General features: G+C 39.7%; 1 long non-coding RNA gene across 2 annotated transcripts; it reads right to left on the reverse strand.

The window, feature by feature from the left end:
• Positions 1 to 2,411: 2,411 nt before the first annotated feature.
• LOC114261016 (uncharacterized) lies at positions 2,412 to 22,287 on the reverse strand. 2 transcript variants are annotated; one of them, XR_014337018.1, is made up of 4 exons: positions 22,148 to 22,287; positions 21,986 to 22,060; positions 21,795 to 21,909; positions 2,412 to 3,211 (listed from the first exon to the last, which is right to left on the reverse strand). It is a non-coding gene; the product is annotated as an uncharacterized LOC114261016 (long non-coding RNA). The 2 variants fall into 2 exon arrangements; XR_014337017.1 differs by lacking the exon at positions 2,412 to 3,211 and having other exon boundaries at positions 21,581 to 21,909.
• Positions 22,288 to 22,829: the final 542 nt, after the last annotated feature.

The following is a 22,829-nucleotide window of genomic DNA, read 5'->3' on the forward strand; positions in this document are numbered from 1 at the left end:
ATCGAACTTCTCTACCTCGAACTTGGCATGGGACACCGGGGTCCAATGCCTAGAAGTGCTTGTACTGGCTGAATTACTTACGGACTCGGTTGATCTAGATTCTGCCATTTTTTAGAAACTTCAATTCAAAAAACTAACCGTACAGATGTGTCCGGAATACTCCAAATAGTTGGGAAGTACTATTGGATCGTCAAAAACGGACTCCGAATGGCTCCGATCTGGCAAAAACACTTTGGACGGGTCAGATCTGCAGAATCTGGTGCGCTGAAATGCACCGGATAGTTTCTCCGGTCAACGGCTCGGTCAACGGCGCAGGTGGCATGGTCAACAGAGGATCGGCGGCACGGTCAACGCGGCTTGACGGCTGGTCAACGCGGCTTGGTCAGCGGCTCAGGCTGACTGGGCAGGGCACGTGTCCGACACGTGGCTAACACGTGGCTGACACGTGGCTGACGTGTCGGCTGACTAGGTCGTCTTCTTCACTGAGCGGCGCGTGGGGCGCGTGTGGCGCGTGGGTTTCACGCGCAATCTTCTCCTGGCGTGTGATGGCGCGTCGAAGCTCCTCTGGGCTCTGTTTTTGCGGTTCTAGACTCCTTTCGGGGAGTTCTTCCTCCTGGTATGGTCAAAAGTGGATTTTGAGCACTTCGAAATCTGGGCACTTTCGGGAAAAATTCAATTTTTCGCAACCCGAGCTCTGATACCAATTGTTGCGGATCGGGGGCACACCAGGGAACTCAAACAAGCAATAACACACAAGATTTAACGTGGTTCGGCAAGTCGCCTACGTCCACGGGCAGCGGATTCACTATATTGAACAAAATGGTAAGAATTACAACACTCTCTGTAATTCTCTCTCTCTCTTTGCTCTCTAAGCTCACACCTCTCTGTTATCTCAGCTGTACATCTCAACTCTCCTTAGCTTCTCTATATATAGAGATCACAAATGCAAGAGAAAGTCTTTGAAATGAGCTGGTTGCCAGCCCATTGTTGTTCTTTCGGTGGCTTTCCAGATTGATGCTTCATATGGCTTCTCATGGCCTCATGGCCAACTCACATGGCCTCATGGCTTCCCCACCATGTAGCTGGCTGCCACTTTCCATCACATGGCCATAATATGTAGCCAATATTCAACAAATGACGCACAGCTATAGAAAGTTAAAGAAAGATTTGGTGCAAGCATCAAGATATACACAAGTCGAACTGGGAGATAGATGCAAAAGCATTTTGAAGAAGCCGCACAAGCGCTGAGGCTAGATCCATGAGTTGACATTGTCGTTATTTGAAAGCTGCATTATTTTATTTTTTTTTGTGCTTTGTGTAAATACTATTACGGAAATTGTTGTTTATTTCCTTTTTCTTAAAAAGACATTAAATAAATTTGTGTATAACCTCTCCTAGTTTTTGGATGTGGAGAAATTTATCTACGTGGGATGTGGATATAATGATTTAATCTTTATTGGAGTTTATGTTGAATGAATTGAATTTTTATACTTGTTAATTGAGTTTTTCATATAATTGGATGAAAATAAAATTCTGAAGGGAAAATTAATTGTTGTTTTCCACAAAATAATACAATGGTTGTTTTTAAGAAATGCTATTAAAAAGATTTCATTTTATTCAATTATAAAAGACACTTAGTTGGACTTGATTTTATGAATGGCACGCACGAAATTGATTGGCTTGTAAATTTGGATTGTGGTTTGTATGCATAATCGATTGAATAAAGTTATATGTACTAATTGATATATCAATTAATGTATTAACATATGATGTGATATAATTTTATTGACTTTAAATTTTTGTAATTTGCACAATAGATAAGGTTCATAGTTTTAAAATTGTAATGTTATAATATATGTTAGTATATTAATTGGTATAGTAATTGATGTGTATAGCATCACTCAAGTCAATTTCAATCAAAACTTGTTTGTATGCATAATCAGTTGTACAATCAATTGACATAAAAAAAAATATATATATATTATGGTTTATAGTATTGGCATTCTTGTCTTAGCCTAATGCAATCTCAATCAATTTTCGAAGAGATTAACCAACATCAAAACACAACCACACTTAATTGATGGACACTAAATATAGGATAACACAAAATACATTAACAAACACAAACAAGATTATCAAAACCCATGTAGCCATTTAGAATACCAATTAAAAAAAAAAAAAAAAAAGATGTGGCAAACTCATTTTAAACAAATCATAAACATTGTCAATACAATACACCTGTTATAAGGAAACAATTGCCAAGAATCACAACCCATTCCGAAAGCTCATCATTGAGGAGTTATGAAGTTAATTTGTGAAGACATGGAACTCGTGCATAGTTACATTTGCAAATCTAAGAAATGACATGAACTTGTGCTTATTTAATGCCCAATTTGATGTCAGCGAGCCTCTTCTAGTGCTCCAACAACCTTTTCGAATCATAATCTTTGATCTTCTTGCATACCATTTCTCTTCATCTTGTTTTCACAAAGCCACAATGATTAAAAATCTAAACGTTTGCTTGATATATTTTGATCACTCTAGTCAAATGTAAATTCCTCAACACAAATCAACCTAGCGCATTCAAGTGTTCTAAGGGTTTTTTCCAATGAAAATGTTTTGAGTTTTTCTAATTGGATTGACTTACAAATTGCAAGCATGATTGGAACTTGGGGCCACTATGTGGAAGACTCAACAATGCATTGAATTGCTTATTTTTTTACTGTTAGAACTATAATCTTCATTCATTTTCTTCAAAATAAGCAATTCATTATAGACTTCCAGGAATTTTTATTCACTCCATTCACTATACACATAATAATGACATACATATAACTACTACTTTCCCTTTTATTTTATTTTCTTTTGAAAATCTAATTCAAAGACTTTTGATATGGGAAAAAAAATAACAAAACAAAGGTTTCGTCACTCATCACTATTACTCCTTTTTTTACTAAATAAAAGAAGTGTAAGGGAAAAAAAATCAAATGAGAAAAAATCGAACAAAGCAAAAATAAAAAGAGACTTGTCAATAAATGAGACAAAAAAGAAAAATAAATAAATAAAACACATGGTAAATAAACGCTTCTCCAAATTGCACTCATGAGTCAAAACTCCATTCTTGAATTCTTTGATCACACTTCACTTCTTTTGGACTGTGACTCTCTTGCTTGGTTGGTTGATTCAGCATCTTCTCGACATGTGGCTAAGACTAGAGATAATTTTGTGAAGATGAAGGTGAAAGTCAGCGATCACAAATTGTACATGGGAAATAATACTTATTGCGATGTGCTAGGAGTTGGCACAGTGAGGGTGCCACTGTCTAGACAAACCAACCTTCTCGACTGATGTGCTTTATGCACCTAATATGAGGCATAATCTTCTGTCTGTGTCACATCTAGATGAAAAGGGTTTTAAAGTTCGTTTTCGATCATCAAAGGTTTCCACTGGGAAACATGGTTGTATTCTTGTATGGGGAAGAAAAATTGATAGACTTTATCATTTGCATGCTTTGATAAATAAACAGACTTTATTGAAAATGTATCAAGATGATACAAAGAATACAAAAACAAACGTAACAGCTATCAGCAAACATAAACCAAAATAGCACTAAACAGCAAGACAAAACAAACAAAATAACTACTAAATCAAATCCTCTACAAAATCAACAAAGGTCAAAACATCAAGGTCCACTGTAAACGATATCCAACTATGTAGCACAATGAACAAACTCCTCTCCAACCATGCCACCGAACGCATCTCCCAAAAAAAAACTCGCCTGTTACGCTCCAACCAAACTAGCCACATTAGACAATGGCTAGCCAACTTCCATGCTTTCTGACGTCTCTTCCCAACCCATTCACTAGCCTAACTTTGTAAAACCGTCCTCATTATCCCTGGTTGAACCCAAGCCAAACCAAATATAGCAACAATAAACATCCAAAGACATTAAGCAACCGGACAACCAATAAGCAAGTGGTCCACCGTCTCCGCATCCCCACAACACATGCAACACCAGTTTGCTAAAATATGCCAACGACGAACCAAATTATCAATCGTCAAAATACGCCCTAATGCTACTGTCCACACAAAGAAAGCAACTTTGGATGCACAACCCACCACTTAAACAATTTTCAATAGGAACAACATCCCATCCCTTCCCGTAAGCATATGGTAAAAAGAAGACATAGAAAATATCCCTTTGGACTTCGAACCATCCCACCTCAAAGAATCCTTCCCAAGCTCCCCAAACCGAAGTTCGTACAAAAAGCCCAACAAATCCAATAACTGGCCCACCTCTCCACTACAAGAAAATGGGGTTTACAAGACGGAAATTTTTGCCACAGCACAACTTGCCGTCGCAAAAAATGTGACTTTTTGAGACGGCACGTCTTGCCGTCGCAAAAATGCGACTTTTTGAGACGGCACAACTTGTCATCGCAAAAAAATAGAGTATTTGCGACGACATAAAATGCTGTCGCGAAAAAGGAGAGTATTTGCGACGGCAGAGATTGCTGTCGCAAAAAAAATAAAGTTTTTGCGACGACACCACTTGCAATCGCAAAAAAAAAGGAGTTTTTTGCGACTGTAATAGGTACCGTTGCAAAAAGAAAAAAAGTAAAATATATATATATATATACATATATATATTGTGGATTTGAGAGGGCTTTATATATATAGTCACAAAATGGTTTAAATAAATGCAACGGCATTTTTCTGTTACAAAAAAAAAAAAATTAAAAAAAACGACATCATCTTACTCTTTTGAACATTTCTCTTTTCACTTATTTTTTCATCTTCCTATCTCTCTGTCTCTGTTTCTGTCTCTCTTCTCTTTTTTTGTTTCACTTATCACTCTTCTATGTCTATTTGTTTTTCTCTCTCTCTCTCTCTATGTGTCTGTCTCTCTTCTCTTTCTCTTTCTCGCTCTCACTCATCACTTTTCTTTGTCTGTCTATCTGTCTCTCTCTCTCTCTCTATCTCTCTCACCCATCTCTCATCTCTCTTCTCTCTATCGCTCTCTTCTCTCTCTATCTCTCTTCTCTTTATCTCTCTCGTTCATCTCTCTCTATCTCTCTCTCATTTATCTCTTTTCGCTCTTTCTTTCTCTTTCCATCTCTATGTCTATCTCTTTTCATCCATTTTTTTTTCATTTCCTCTCTCTCACTCATCACTCTTTTCTCTTCTCTGTCTATCTGTCTGTCTATCTGTCTCTCTCTCTCTGTGTCTCTCACTCATCTATCTCTTCTCTCATCTCTTTTCTCTCTTTGTCTTTTTTGCTCATCTCTCTTCTCTCTATCTCTCTCGCCTATCTATCATCTCTCTATCTCTCATCTCTTTTCTCTTTATGTCTCTCTCGCTCATCTCTCTTCTCTCTCTCTCTCTATCTTTTTCCCTCTATATTTCCCCTATTTTTTTTCCTTCTCTCTCACTCATCACTCTTATCTCTGGTTCTCTCATCTCTCTCCGCTTTTTATCTCTCTTGTTCATCTTTCTTCTCTCTCTCTCTCTGTTTATCTCTCGCTCATCTTGTTTCTCTTTTTTTTCCTCTCTCTCTGTCACTCATCACTCATCACTCTTCTCTCTGGCTCTCTCTATCTCTCTTTATCTCTCTTGCTTATCTTTCTTCTCCCTCTCACTCTCTCTATATCTCTTGTTTATCTCTTTTTATTGTCTCTCTCTCTCTCACTCATCTTGTTTATCTCTCTCTTTTTTTCTTTTTCTCTCTCTGTCTCTGCATCTCTCTGTCTCTCTCTCTCTCTCTCTCTCTCTTTCTCTCTCACACTCATCTCTTTTCTATCTCAATTGTTCATTTCTCTCAATCACACTCATCTCTTTCTCTGAGCCCATTGTTGTTGAAAGAGGAAAAAGTCAAAAAATGAAATGGGTCTCTCTTTCTCTTTGTGTCTCTCGCTCATCTCTCTTCTCTCTCTCTTTCACTCATCTCTCTTCTCTATCTCTCTCATCTCTTTTCAAATATTTATTTTTCAAATATTTTTTTCAATTATTTTTTTTTCTAATTATTTTTTTTCAATTATAATGTGTATGATCCCATCGTCATAAATAATAAAAAATATATATATAAATATTTTAGGCCGAGACAAACATGTTTTTTAGTTTATGTTTTTAAATTTTTTTAAACATTTTATTCAAACCAAATGCGTTTGTAATTTATGTTTTTCTAAAAATAAACAAAAATCAATTTATAAAATTTATGGAAAATATTTTTCATTAAAATATTACCCCTACTTCTACCAAAGTAATTTTTTATTCATTAAAATAAAAATGAAACAAATAAATTTTTAACCTTAATAACTAAAAAAAAATAAAGAATCAAAAAAAAAATTCATTAACCATAAAAAAAATTTATTTTAACAAAATAATTTTTTTTTAAAAAAAGAGCCATTTTGTTATTTAAATATTACCAAAAAACAAAAAAATATTCCCGCTTGATTTTCCACCCTTCCCCATCTCTTGAACCAAAATCCCCAATCTGAAAAACCAAAAATCCCTAATTCTTACGGCTCCGCCGAATTAGAGAAGATCTGACTAAGAGGGTATCCAGGCTCCAATCTGTGGAGATCAAAGCCATGGTCATTTGCCACTCATTTTCCACGATTATACTAATGGTTGTAGCCACGACTACTGCCGGCAAGTGAGGAAGAGAAGAGATGGGAGGCGAGCGTTTAGAGATGGAGGTGCAAAAAGAAAGTGAAGAAAAGGTGTGTAGCTTTGAGAAGTTGTTTTTTTTTTTTTTTTTGGAATTGGAGAGGCAAGATAGAGAGGAATGGTGGTCATCGCCATTGTTGCAATTGCAGAGCTGTATGTGTGTGCGCGCGCTGCCGCGATCTACCTAGGGTTAGGGTTTCGCACCACCCCCTTCTCTCAGATATGCCCTTCCCGTCATCTCCATCTCTGTCTTTCTCTACATATATGTTGTGTTTTCTGTTTGATAGTTGCATCAGACCTTGGTTTTTTATCTGTTTGTTCATTGATATCTATTTGAATCTCTCTGAATCTATATATATATATATATATATATCTTGGTTTTTGTTCTGTTTGTTCATTGATATATGTTACTTTTCTGTGTAGTCTATTTCATATGCTTTCTTAGAGAAGGATGATAATGGTGTTAGGTTGATGATGATAGATCATAGATGCACCATAAGTGCTTATAGTGTCCTTTACGTTTGTGTGTGTGTTTGTGAAGACCATGTAAAGCTTGTTTGAGAATGAAAAGTACTTCAAAGCTTACTATCATTCTATGTTGAATCATTTATCAATGATGATGTATTGCACATGTGCTTGTGAATTATGACCTGTACATTTTTACTCGAATCGCCTCCTATAGCTTTGATGTGCTTCTCTCATCTAGGAGTGAAGCTACTACATTGTCAATTTCTATTGAAATATGGAATGGTGTCCTCTGCATTTGCCGTGCAGCATCCCCTTTTTAATGAGAACAATTGTAGATTTAGAATGTTGGGAACACTGACAGTGTCCATGACTTCACGCTTTATTGTACTTTGATTAGGTTCCTATAGTAGATAATATATGTTCCTTGTGGGTTATTTGGTGCCATTTGAGAAATTTACGACTGGACTTGTAACAAAAGGGAACTTCCAAAGGGAATTGACAACCATTTTTGATCTATTTCCTCTATTGGCTCATGCTACTTCTTTTAAAAATGGTATTGTTAATGCCTCTGTGATATTTCCTCTATCATTGCTAATTTCTTAAAGAGCTATTTGTCACAAATAGCTTACCGAAAAAATTGTCAATTAGGACTAGTTTGCTAAAATTGTTTGTATTTTTTTTAAAAGAGATAGTTGGAATTAGGTATGTATTTTTTTTTTAATACATACCTAATTCCAACAATCTCTGTGGGAAATATGACTATTGCTAGTCAATGTGAATTAGAACGTATTAAGAACTGCACTTGCGTAGCTTATGCTTACACTAATGTGAGCAGTGAAGCAGTGAGTTGTATGCATTGGTTTGGGGATCTCGTAGACCTAAAGGGTAATGACATCAATGGCAAAGATCTTTATGTCCGCATTCATGACTCTGATCAAGGTATGTATGATATCTTGCCCAATTTATGTTCATACATCTATGATTGATTAATATTAATTGAGAATAATTTGATGTGCAGTTGGTAATGGTAAGTTGACACATAAAAACAGAAGTGTCATTGCAATTACAGCAGCTGCCATCTGTACTGGACTGCTTCTTATTTGCAGCTTTGGCTATGCCTTGAGGGGAAGGATGAGAAGCCAAGGTATATTACATGACCGTCTAGGCACGAGGTACTTGTGGGAGAAGACGGGACTCCAATCGGGTTCCCAGTTTGGGAGTTAGAGCTAGATTTCAATATAGGCAAACTAGCTCCTTAAGAAACTTGAATTGGAGGTGTTGACGCCCCAAATCACCAAACGACGTTCGTTTAGCATGAAACTTGGCATACACGACTGCCTAGGCACAAGAGACTTGTGGGAGAAGATGGGACTCCAATCAGGTTCCCGGTTTGGGAGTTAGAGCCGGATTTCACTATAGGCAAACTAGTTCCTTAAGAAACTTGAATTGGAGGTGTTGACGTCTCAAAATCACCAAACGGTGTCGGTTTAGTGCAGAACTTGCCACACACGACCGTCTAGGCATGAGAGACTTGTGGGAGAAGACGGGACTCCAATAGGGTTCCCGGTTTAGGAGTTAGAGCTGAATTTCACTCTAGGCAAACTAGTTCCTTAAGAAACTTGAATTGGAGGTGTTGACGCCCCAAAATCACCAAACGGTGACAGTTTTGTACGAAACTTGGCACACACGACCGTCTAGGCACGAGAGACTTGTGGGAGAAGACGGGACTCCAATCGAGTTCTCGATTTTGGAGTTAGCGCCAAATTTCGGTCAAGGCAAACAAGTTTATTAAGAAATTTGAATTGGAGGTGTTGACGCCCCAAAATCACCAAACAGCGTCTGTTTATTACAAAACTTGACACACACGACCACCTAGGCACGAGAGACTTGGGGGAGAAGACGGGACTCCAATCGGGTTCCTAGTTTAGGAGTTAGAGCTGAATTTCGGTCTAGGCAAACTAGTTCCTTAAGAAACTTGAATTGGAGGTGTTGACGCCCCAAAATCACCAAATGACATTGGTTTAGCACGAAACTTGGCACACACGACTGCCTAGGCACAAGAGACTTGTGGGAGAAGACAGGACTCCAATCGAGTTCCTAATTTGGGAGTTAGAGCCGGATTTCACTATAGGCAAACTAGTTTATCAAGAAACTTGAATTGGAGGTGTTGACGCCCCAAAATCACCAAACGGCGTTGGTTTTACGCGAAACTGGGCACACATGACCGTCTAGGCACGAGAGACTTGTGGGAGAAGAAGGGACTCCAATCGGGTTCCCGGTGTGGGAGTTAGAGCTAGATTTCGATATAGGCAAGCTAGTTCCTTAAGAAACTTGAATTGGAGGTGTTGACGCCCCAAAATCACCAAATGGCGTCGGTTTACCATGAAACTTGGCACACACGACCGCCTAGGCACGAGAGACTTGTGGGAGAAGATGGGACTCCAATCAGGTTCCCCATTTAGGAGTTAGAGCCAGATTTCACTATAGGCAAACTAGTTCCTCAAGAAACTTGAATTGGAGGTGTTGAAGTCCCAAAATCACCAAACGGTGTCGGTTTAGTACAGAACTTGCCACACATGACCGTCTAGGCATGAGAGACTTGTGGGAGAAGACGGGACTCCAATCGGGTTTCCTGTTTGGGAGTTAGAGCTGGATTTCACTCTAGGTAAACTAGTTCCTTAACAAACTTGAATTGGAGGTGTTGACGCCCCAAAATCACCAAACGGTGTCAGTTTTGTACGAAACTTGGTATACACGACCGTCTAGGCACGAGAGACTTGTGGGAGAAGACGGGACTCCAATCGAGTTTTGGATTTTGGAGTTAGCGCCAAATTTCGGTCAAGGCAAACAAGTTTATTAAGAAATTTGAATTGGAGGTGTTGACGCCCCAAAATCACCAAACAGCGTCTGTTTATTACAAAACTTGACACACATGACCACCTAGGCACGAGAGACTTGGGGGAGAATACGGGACTCCAATCGGGTTCCTAGTTTAGGAGTTAGAGCTGAATTTCGGTCTAGGCAAACTAGTTCCTTAAGAAACTTGAATTGGAGGTGTTGACGCCCCAAAATCACCAAATGACATTGGTTTAGCACAAAACTTGGCACACACGACTGCCTAGGCACAAGAGACTTGTGGGAGAAGACAGGACTCCAATCGAGTTCCTAATTTGGGAGTTAGAGTCGGATTTCACTATAGGCAAACTAGTTTATCAAGAAACTTGAATTGGAGGTGTTGACGCCCCAAAATCACCAAACGGCGTTGGTTTTACGCGAAACTGGGCACACATGACCGTCTAGGCACGAGAGACTTGTGGGAGAAGAAGGGACTCCAATCGGGTTCCCAGTGTGGGAGTTAGAGCTAGATTTCGATATAGGCAAGCTAGTTCCTTAAGAAACTTAAATTGGAGGTGTTGACGCCCCAAAGTCACCAAATGGCGTCGGTTTACCATGAAACTTGGCACACACGACCGCCTAGGCACGAGAGACTTGTGGGAGAAGATGGGACTCCAATCAGGTTCCCTATTTAGGAGTTAGAGCCGGATTTCACTATAGGCAAACTAGTTCCTCAAGAAACTTGAATTGGAGGTGTTGATGTCCCAAAATCACCAAACGGTGTCGGTTTAGTACAGAACTTGCCACACATGACCGTCTAGGCATGAGAGACTTGTGGGAGAAGACGGGACTCCAATCGGGTTCCCTGTTTGGGAGTTAGAGCTGGATTTCACTCTAGGTAAACTAGTTCCTTAAGAAACTTGAATTGGAGGTGTTGACGCCCCAAAATCACCAAACGGTGTCAGTTTTGTATGAAACTTGGCACACACGACTGTCTAGGCACGAGAGACTTGTGGGAGAAGACGAGACTCCAATCGAGTTCCCAGTTTGGCAGTTAGCGCCGGATTTCGGTCCAGGCAAACTAGTTTATTAAGAAATTTAAATTGGAGGTGCTGACGGGCCAAAATCACCAAACGGCGTCCGTTTATTACAAAACTTGGCACACACGACCGTCTAGGCACGAGAGACTTGGGAGAGAAGACGGGACTCCAATCGGGTTCCTGGTTTAGGAGTTAGAGCCGAATTTCGGTCTAAGCAAACTAGTTCCTTAAGAAACTTGAATTGGAGGTGTTGACGCCCCAAAATCACCAAACGGCGTCGGTTTAGCACGAAACTTGGCACACATGACCGCCTAGGCACAAGAGACTTGTGAGAGAAGACGAGACTCCAATCGAGTTCCCAATTTGGGAGTTAGAGCTGGATTTCACTATAGGCAAACTAGTTTATCAATAAACTTGAATTGGAGGTGTTGACACCCCAAAATCACCAAACGGCGTCGATTTTGCACAAAACTGGGCACCCATTACTGTCTAGGCACGAGAGACTTGTGGGAGAAGACGGGACTCCAATCGGGTTCTCGGTTTGGGAGTTAGAGCTAGATTTCAATATAGGCAAACTAGTTCCTTAAGAAACTTGAATTGGAGGTGTTGACGCCCCAAAATCACCAAACGGCATCGGTTTAGCATGAAACTTGGCACACACGACCACCTAGGCACGAGAGACTTGTGAGAGAAGATGGGACTCCAATCAGGTTCCTGGTTTGGGAGTTAGAGCCGGATTTCACTATAGGCAAACTAGTTCCTTAAGAAACTTGAATTGGAGGTGTTAACGTCCCAAAATCACCAAACGGTGTCGGTTTAGTATAGAACTTGCCACACACGACCGTCTAGGCATGAGAGACTTGTGGGAGAAGACGGGACTCCAATCGGGTTCTCGGTTTGGGAGTTAGAGCTGGATTTCACTCTAGACAAACTAGTTCCTTAAGAAACTTGAATCGGAGGTGTTGACGCCCCAAAATCACCAAACGATGTCGGTTTTGTACGAAACTTGGCACACACGACTGTCTAGGCATGAGAGACTTGTGGGAGAAGACGGGACTCCAATCGAGTTTCCAGTTTGGGAATTAGCGCCGGATTTCAGTCTAGGCAAACTAGTTTATTAAGAAATTTGAATTGGAAGTGTTGATGCCCCAAAATCACCAAACGGCGTCCGTTTAGCACAAAACTTGGCACACACGACCGTCTAGGCATGAGAGACTTGTGGGAGAAGACGGGACTCCAATCGGGTTCCCAGTTTGGGAGTTAGAGCTAGATTTCAATATAGGCAAACTAGTTCCTTAAAAACTTGAATTGGAGGTGTTGACGTCCCAAAATCACCAAACGGTGTCGGTTTAGTACAAAACTTGCCACACACGACCGTCTAGGCATGAGAGACTTGTGGGAGAAGACGGGACTCCAATCGGGTTCCCGGTTTGGGAGTTAGAGCAGGATTTCACTCTAGGCAAACTAGTTCCTTAAGAAACTTGAATTGGAGGTGTTGACGTCCCAAAATCACCAAACGGCGTCGGTTTTGTACGAAACTGGGCACACACAACCGTCTAGGCTTGAGAGACTTGTGGGAGAAGACGGGACTCCAATCGAGTTCCCGGTTTGGGAATTAGCGCCGGATTTCAGTCTAGGCAAACTAGTTTATTAAGAAATTTGAATTGGAGGTGTTGACATCCCAAAATCACCAAATGGCGTCCATTTAGCATGAAACTTGGCACACACGACCGCCTAGGCATGAGAGACTTATGGGAGAAGACGGGACTTCAATCGGGTTCCCGGTTTGGGAGTTAGAGCTAGATTTCGATATAGGCATACTAGTTCCTTAAGAGACTTGAATTGGAGGTGTTGACGTCCCAAAATCACCAAACGGTGTTGATTTAGTACAGAACTTGGCACACCCGACCGTCTAGGCATGAGATACTTGTAAGAGAAGACGGGACTCCAATCGGGTTCCCGGTTTGGGAGTTAGAGCTGGATTTCAATCTAGGCAAACTAGTTTCTTAAGAAACTTGAATTGGAGGTGTTGACGTCCCAAAATCACCAAACGGCGTCCGTTTTGTACGAAACTTGGCACACACGACCGTCTAGGCACGAGAGACTTGTGGGAGAAGACGGGACTCCAATCGAGTTTCCGGTTTGGGAGTTAGAGCCTGATTTTCGGTCTAGGCAAACTAGTTTATTAAGAAATTTGAATTGGAGGTGTTGACGCCCCAAAATCACCAAACGACGTCGGTTTAGCACGAAACTTGGCACACACGGACGCCTAGGCATGAGAGACTTGTGGGAGAAGACAGGACTCCAATTGGGTTCTCGATTTGCGAGTTAGAGCCGGATTTCCGTCTAGCCAAAATTATTTACTTAATTATCTTTGTAATTATATAGTAATTAATTTTTTATGTTTTTTTGTAATTAAAATATTAACATATAATTATATTGTCGTTAATTATTTTTATTTTTTGTTTTCAGATATTTCCCGAGTAGCAGTTTGCTTTTGTGGAATACAGGCGTTTGAAGATTGTGATTTACTTTTATTTTTGTTACCCACGGAAGAATCATGAGGGAAACTTTTGTTTTTTGATTTACATTATTTTGAATTGTGAACAACATTATGTATTTAAACATTATGTATGTATTATGCAATATTGTGTAGTGGGATAATTTTGCTAATGTGTTGTAATAAATGAATGCAAGAAAATTTTTATTATGGATGAATTGTTATTTTTATACTGAAATTTTTATATTATTATGTAATTATTGGTTTCTTTTTCAATTATTTTTCATTTAATACAGGTAATTTTCATCTTTTTAATAATTTTATTGGATTTTTTTTTTTTTTTTTTGAGACAGCACCACATTGCCGTCGCAAATAATATTGGCAGAATTGAGGTAAAGCCTTTTGCAACGGTACACTTAGCCGTCATAAATACTCTTTTAGCGACGGGCATCGTGCTGTCTCAAATATTGTTTTAGCGACGGCAGGTACCCTGTTGCAAAAAATTCTTTAGAGATGGTTTTTTTGCTGTCGCAAATAACACCTTTAGCGACGGGAAAATAGTGTCGTCTCAAAAAATCTCAAATTTTTCCATATTAATGGCGATGGAAAAATTCCGTCGCAAAAAAGGCAACTTGCCGTCGTAACCTTTTTGCGACCCCCTTTGTAACAACCCAGATTTTTAATTATTCTGTAGAATTTATACTAATATTATTTAATCTCAGTTCGGAAAATATATAATTTATTATATATTATTATGCGTGATTTTGTAAAATAATATAATTATTAAAAGTTTAGGGGTCAAAATAATAATAATAATAATGGGTGTGGTACTAAAATAAATAATTAATTTTATATTGGTATATGATAATGTGTAATTTAATTAAGAATGAATTAATTTACACAATTATATTAAAATATTGGGTCAAAAGATAATTATCTTAAATATCTATTAAGGATAAGAATGAATCTATATAATTATGAATTAAATCTGAGCGAAAGCGACGCGCTGCCACGTGTTGAGCGCCTGTGGCGTCCTCCTCCCTATTTAAGGGAGGAGTTGATCAACCTGCGTGAAGAAAAAAAAAAAGAAAGAAGAAAGGAAAGAAAAGAAAGAAGAAAGAAAGAGAGAAGGAAAAGAAAGAAGGAACGAAAGAAAGAAAGAGATGAGAGAAAAGAAAGAATAGTGGAAATTAAAAAGGTCTTTGATAGTGGAAAGAAAGAGTAAGGTATTAAAGTTAAGGTGAGTTATATTATACCCTGAGTCACCAAAATGTATTTTACGTATGTTTTGACTTACCAAAATCTGTTTTATACAAGTTATGTTTTTAATAAAAGTTATGTTTTATAAAGATTTTAGTTACGTGGTTTTATTTCTGAACCTTATTTGCTTAAAAAGAAACCCATGGATATGTTTGTTTTACTTTTAAAGAATATTTGACTATGACCTTATATAAAATTATGTTTTGTAAGTACCACCACGGGAGTCCCATGCCTTGGGGGACTTAAATAACCATTGGCCTCTGTTTGGTTACTTTGTGGCCCTCTGATCTATTGACCTCTATTCTGTGCGGAGCAAAATGCTGTGTGGAGCTAAGTGTTACACTATTGTGGGAGCCACCTCTAGAATCCGTATGAGCCACCTTTTGAATCCGTACCTCTGTTCTGTGCGGACCAAAGTGTTGTGCGGAGCTAAGCGCTACACTATCATGGGAGCCACCTCTAGAATCCGTACGAGCCACCTCTTGAATCCGTACCTCTGTTTTGACTGTCACTTCTATGACCTCTGCTCTGCTCTGTTCTGTTCTGTTCTGTACCGTGGTTATGGTGATATATTTACATTATATCTGTATTTCAGTTTCTGCCACTTAAATAAAAATAATCTCAGTTTTGCTACTTAACGGATTATTTGTTCTGACTAAGTTATCTTAAATATGTTGGCCTAATTAACTATCCATAGTTATTTCGTGTCCCTTATACTCTTGGTATAATATTTCTCACTCTGCCATGTGCTTATAGTTGTTTACCAATTTTCAAGAAACATGCAATTTAGAAATAGCTTTTGAAAACTCTTAGATGCGGGGCTGCAGAATAGACACACGCAGCACTTTTATTTCAATTTTATATGTAAATATCGGCCTTTTTGGTCAATATATTTTGTAATAAAAATAGAAGCTCCAATGATTATTTTGGTACCCTTATTTAAATATTACTTCCGCTCGCGTTATTTGATTTGTTTAAGAATTGGCCGTAGGTAACCTCAGTTATTGGCCATCACGATGCTTAACTCTTGGGTACGGGGAGCGGGTCGTGACACCCTTTGTTGTGACCCCCCACTTGCCGTCACTAAAAGTCATCTACCATCGCAAAAGACCTTTTGAGACTGCATTTTGCTGTCGCAAAAAGTCAATTTTTTTGTAGTGCTCAATCCTGCACGTCAGGATGTAACCTAACATTCCACACCACCATCTGGCCTTGTACCTGAGCATAAGAAGCCACCGTCGCCTCCCAATCAATCACAAGATGAAAAATCAACGAGAACATCACCTCCAAAGCCATCTTACCATACCACCTATCCATTCAAACCGAACTCTATCCCTCACCCCTACCCTAAAACTAATTCTTTTCCAAAACTCCTTTAGGCCCAACCAAATTCTTTTCCACAAACTACGCCTATGCGATTGTCTAACCTCCTCAATACTCTAATCCCCTTATCCCCAAACCATATTTAGCCTCCACCATTTTCCTCCACAACCACTCCCTCTCTACCCCAAACCGCCATAACCACTTCCCTAAAAGAGCAAGATTGAAGGAAACCAAACTTCAAAACCCCAAACCCCTCATCAGCTTAGGAGAACAAATTTAATCCCATGCTACTAAATAGTAATGAAAAGACTCAGACTTGCCACCCCATAAGAAATCCAGCTGTAACTTCTCTAACTGTTTTGCAACAAACACAAAAATGACATGAACTAGCATAAAATAAGTCGGTATGGTTGAGAGCACACTCTTCATCAGTGCCACTCGCCCCCCTTTCGAAAGATATTGGCGTTTCTAGCCAACCAAACATCGTTGCACCTTGCCTGCCACCCCATCTCACATCCCTTTTGCCTTATACGAAGCACCCAATGGTAACCCCAAATAAGTTGTGGGCAATGCGGCCACCTTGTACCCCAAAATAGCAACCAATATCAATATACATGCCACCGCACCAACCAGAATCATCTCGGACTTCCCCAAATACACCCGAAGCCCCGAAACCGCCTCAAAGCATAAAAGGACACACCTCAAGTAACCAATCTGACCCTTATAAAACAAACCACCAAGCTAGTATGTTGAACCATGCCCACCTTGAAACCTGTCAACAAACCCCTCTGAAACGCACTAGATAACAAATGCCCCAAAGGCTCCATAAACAAGATAAACAATAACTGAGACAAAGGATCTCCCAGCCGTAAACGTCTATTAGTTGGGAAAAAACCTACTGGCATCCCTTTCACTAGGACATACATCCTAACAGTAGATACACAAAACTGAATCCATCTCCTCCATAACTCTCCAAACCCCACCCTCTCCAACATATACATCAAGAACCTTCAGTTCACCTGATCATATGCCTTTTCAATATCCAACTTGCAAATAATGCCTGCTTGCCCCTGCCGAATTTGCAAGTCAACACACTCGTTTGCTACCAACACAGCATCCAAAATCTGATGACCACCCACAAAGGCATTGTAGGACTCTAACACCACCCCCTCCAAAACCCCCCGCAATTTATTAGCCAAGACTTTAGCCAAAAGCTTGTACACACTCCCTAACAAACTGATGGGTCGAAAGTCCCTAGTATCCTTTGCCCCTCATTTCTTTGGAATTAAAGCTATAAAAGTAACATTAAGACTCCTCTCCAACTGTCTTGTTTGATAAAACTAAGCAAACATAGCCAACACATTTGTCTTCACCACTCCCCAACATAGCTGAAAATGGCCCTAGACATCTTCTGCAAAGCCCCTAAAACCTCCTCCTTTGAAAATGGCCTTTCTAATATCTGTCTATCCGCTTCTAAAATAGCATTAAACTGAACACCATCCAACCCCGGCCTCCAAGTCTAACATTCTCCCTGAAATAAGTATGGATAGAAACTCATTATGCCAGCCCCCACCTCATCCTCCGACGATAACACCACACCATTAACATGCATCTTTCCAATCTGATTCCCCCGATGATGAGTGTTCGTCATACGATGAAAAAAATTTGTATTTTGATCCCCCTCTTTAGCCACAAACATTTAGATCTCTATCAATATCTAACCTCCTCCATGTGAGCCACATGACCATACTCCTTCTTTGCCCCTTCTCGGGCCGCCAAATCGTCATCGGTCAAGCTACTCTCAACTTCCTTCTCATCCAACCCCTGCAACACCACTAGAATATTTGTCTTCTAAGTTTCCAACGGACCAAAAACCTCTTTGTTCCACCCTCCGCAAATCAGACTTAAGAAGCTTTAATTTCTAAGCCAAGTAGTATCCTTCCCACCACAATCGAACTATATCCACAAAACCTTCTAACTGCAACCATATATTTTCAAACCAGAATGGCATCGGTCCACTCCGAATCCCACCACTATCCAACAACACTGGCCAATGATTTGAAATAGCACGCTCCAATCTTTGCTGAACTACCTGAGAGAACTGCTCATCTCAATCCCTAGAAACTAAAAAATGATCAAGGCGAGAAAACACCCGACCTCCAAACAAAGTGAAGCTCCCTCCCTGAATCAGCAAATCAATCAACTCTAGATCATCAATCAACAATGAAAAAGTCTGCATTAATCCCACTGACGAACCCAATCCCATCTTTTCCTCTGACCGATGCACCACATTGAAGTCACCCCTTACACACTAAGGCCCCAACCACCGAAAAACAATACTCTATAACTCTTCTCAAAAGAGAGCCCACTTTAACCCCCGCACCGGCCCATAAAACTTCTGTAAACACCCACCGAAAATCATCCTCAATATAGTGAGAAAGACATGATATCGAAAAACCACCCATCTCCTCCTTCTCTTTTTCAACCACCCTCCGATCCCAATATAAAAAAACCCGCCCAGCCACCCCAACAGCCAGCAAATATGTCCAATCCACGTACTGACCCCGCTACACCTCCCTAACCACCTCTCCATCAACGTGCACCATTTTGGTCTCCTAAAGACATACAATATTTGCATTTTCCTTCCTCAAAACGGCCCTCAGCGTCACCCTCTTTCCCCTATCATTTAGTTCACGCACATTTCAACATAAGATTTTTAAATGCATGGCAACAGAGATTGGCTAGCACATTTCGTCCTTAAGGCCTGCCCCCTTCTTGTGAATGCCTATCATAATTAACAATACACTCTAGATTCCCCAATTCCCTTGCACTATTACCCTTTTTCCCAATAACTTGTATCTGTTTCCCTAAAGGAGCACTCCCCCTCCATGATGCCTCAATAGCCGAAAATAGCTTCATTGTTTTATCCTCGTGCCTAACAAATGATACCCCAAGCAAACAACTTAACTCTTTAATTTGCGACAGCACCCAGTCAGACACCTCTCTTGGACCAAAAGGCTCCTCTCCCTCAAAACCAATCCTCGTTGTCTCTCTGTCAGTCCCATACTCAGCTGTATCAAACTGCCATGCCTCCATCGCCAACGGATACAGAACCAGAGACAAATATTCACCCTCATCCGCCCAATGACCTCTTGTTGCACCACAATCCATCCCAAATTCAGGGTCGACGGTACGGTCCGACCTCTGTTCCTTCTCGCTTCGAGCTTCTCTCATCAGATCCAGCATCTAATTAAGTACAAAGGCGACCTCGAACCATCTCATTCCTCTATAAGATTGGGCTTGGAATAGCGTCGCGATGAGCCAGTAGTGGGGCTAGCATGATGTTCCATCAGTCACAGCTTCGTCGTCAACAAACTTTTCTCTTTCCCTACCGGTGAAGACACCTCTATGAAGATCGAGCCTACACTCTGATGTACTAAATCAAAAACCCGCTTCACAAGCGGGTCATCCATTTTAACCGACTGTTACAAGTCTGGCCCAATAGAGTTAAGACCCAGCCCAACCCCAGTGCCTTAACCCAAAATACAATCTTTTAAATTACCTTTTGGCCCCCCTTCAAACAAGCCCACGTGCCCAGCTTCCTCAACCTCTCTGTGTGGCTCGGTTTGGGCCTGAACTCTCATCTCTGGGCCTACTTGGACCAACTGTTACTGGGTCTGTGGTCTTCCAGCAACCCTAAGCCCCTGCCCTTTAAACCCAATCCTCTGTTGACCACCACTCTTAAATTCCCTAAATCACTGAAGATTAGGTCGAGATCTCCTCTGACCTCCCAATCTCTGAGAATGATTTGTCCTTCGCCATCTTCACCACTCATGTCGCCCTAAATTTGCACCTTCCATACACAGCCGATTCTCATTCTACATGGCAACTGACGTGGGAGCATAAACCACCATCGGCCCAGTTTTCGACTAGATTGGAAGTGTGTAATGCTATGAACCCCGTTGGATCAAAATCTCCAACGGCATCCCACTAACCATGCCTTAGACCTTCATCCGAACACACCCTAGCAACTCCATCGACTCATCGACTGCCACAAATCCTCCGCATCTATTTCCAATCGCTCGGTACACCTCAATGCCTCAAAGATGGATTGGGAGGCCCAAAACCTATATCTAGTAGCTTTGTGCCAAAACAGGTACCCTTTTATCAGCACAGAGTGAATCCAGCGACCACCAGCTGGGAATCAGGTCGTGACCAACTATCGTTTACCTCCGACGCACCACAACATCTGCCTCTCGCCTCGACCAGGAGACAAATAGGTAAAACTGGCCACCAATTCGAAAAACCTATATTTCCCCCGATGACTTCCACCATCGATGCACTCAATCGATGACAACCATAGTTTCCAAACCTTTTTCCCCCAATACTGCCACCCTCTCCACTACTGCTTTCCCACTTAAAAGTTTGGGGTAGCTCTGCCCATGTAAAAATTCTAGTACCTAACAAAGGAAAGTTAGATGCAAAATCAATAAAATGCATTTTCATTGGATATTGTGAAAATTCCATAGATTATAGATTTCTTGTTCACCATAATAATGGTTCGGTGGGTGTAATTGAAAGTAGATATACTTTTTCTTTGAAGACGATTTGGATAAAATTGAGAAAATGGTTGAATTGTTTGAAATTACCAAGGAAAGTGAAAGAATACAACCAATTGAACAAGTAATAAAAGAACCTCCTCACAAAGATACTTTAACTAGAACACAAAGAGAAAGAAATCCACCAAGCTATTTAAAAGATTATTATGTTTTCAATAGTGAAGAAAATCCTAATGATCCTGTAGATTTTAATGATGCTATGAACTCAATAGATTCTTTAAAATGGAAAGAAGCAATTAAAGAAGAAATAGAATCTATAGAGAAAAAAAAAAGTTTGGGAACTAGTAGATTTACCGCAAGATAGAAAAGCCATTGGATGTAAATGGATTCTTAAAAAGAAATTTAAATCGGATGGAACCATAGAAAAATATGAAAATAGACTAGAGGCTAAAGGATACACACAAAAGTAGGGAATAGATTATGATGGGACATACTCTTCGGACCAATTAAGTGAAGACATGTCAATATAAATTGAATTTTACATAATATATATATATATATATATATGGGTTTGGTTCTCGAGTTGGTTTCCTATCAGGTTGATGATTTGAAGACCTAAAATCAAACCAATGTACTCAAAAACCAAACCGAACCAACCTAAAGATGTCAGGTTGGTTCAATTCTTCGGTTTACTAGGTATTTTGCACACCCCTAGCGGTGAGAATGAGTATCACTTCAAAACTCTAGGAGAATGGGCGGTTTAGGGAAGGATCTAAAATCTCTCCGACGGCAAAAGAGCAATCGGACCTGTGAAAGTCACATCTTAGACGCGCCTTTTAAAACACTGCTTAGGTTGAATCCCTCATTGGGTTAACTTTCTCCCCCAATCATTAATAATTTTGAGCAACTTGTTAGCTACAAGTTAAAGAACAATATGACTAGAAGCAAGCATTGGGTACTGAAAGAGCTTTTTAAAATACAATATTCATTTCACCAACCCAAAATACAAATATTGAAATTCTATTTAAGTAGAAAAATGAGTTGTACATATTGCATAGTCTTTGGTTTCCCAAATGAAATGAGGAATCATAGATAGAAACAATGCTAAAGAAAACTATTTTAGGCACAAGGAAAACTCACCAACTGACATCCACTCTAGAGGTCGAATTGTGCATTTCCCTCTCTTTTTCAAAGCGACTGCAAGCCACAAAGGTACTTGAGTTTCTATTTGCGGATGAGAAGGGCCAAAATCTCCCTATCAATTTATATATGAACATGAGTGATGTACATGTGCATAAAGAGAGAGTGAGGGTACAAGTTAAGACAAATACACGGATCAAATTGAGAGTGTCCATTCTCATGTTTGGGACAATTTCGATCATTTCGTCTTCAGCTAGAAACTCCAACTTAGATGTCGAAAAATCACGATTAGTAAATCAATTGATAAAATCTATATCAATGCAATCTATACATAGAGATTGGAGAGAGAATACCTCGTCTGCTGAAAATTCTGAGCCGTGAGGATCTAACTGGGTGGCCATATCTGTGAATTCGAGTAGACCTGGGGCTTACGAAACTCCGTAGATTTGATGATTGACTTGATACAGAGTGGGTATGGATGAAATGAGGAGATGCTGATCAAATAAAGTAAGAACCCTAGTTTTCAATGGAGGGAAATGGTGTCTTGGTACTCTATGAAGGAATGTTTTTAGTTTGGCGCTTAAAAACTTAGCTAAGGTTATTCTGCAAATTACTGTTTGGAACCTTTTAAAAGAACAAGTATGAGATACAAACAAACAATAACGCTACGTTTGGATTGAGTGATTTGGAAAGAAAAGAAAAGAAATTGAGAGATATGTATTTCTTTTACTTGTTTGGATAGTCTAAGTGGAGAGAAATAAAATGAAATTGAGAGAAAATCATTTCTCTTATAAGTCTCATTTTCAATCTTCCCAAAAGTGGAGAGATTGGGAGAGAAAAAAATCACTATTTTCATAATACCAATTTTGTCCCTATAAAAATAAAAGAAATAAAATGATTGAAAATATAAAAAGGTTATTTTGGTAATATAACATAAAATAATTTCTTTTCTTTTCTTTTCTTTTCTCTTAATTATTTCTTTTCTTTTCTTTTCTCTTAAAACTTAATGAATCATTTCTTTTCTTTTCTCTTTTA

The sequence above is a fragment of the Camellia sinensis genome, chromosome 8 (genome assembly GCF_055761805.1).
Source record: "Camellia sinensis isolate YWXY chromosome 8, ASM5576180v1, whole genome shotgun sequence".
Lineage (NCBI taxonomy): Eukaryota > Viridiplantae > Streptophyta > Magnoliopsida > Ericales > Theaceae > Camellia > Camellia sinensis.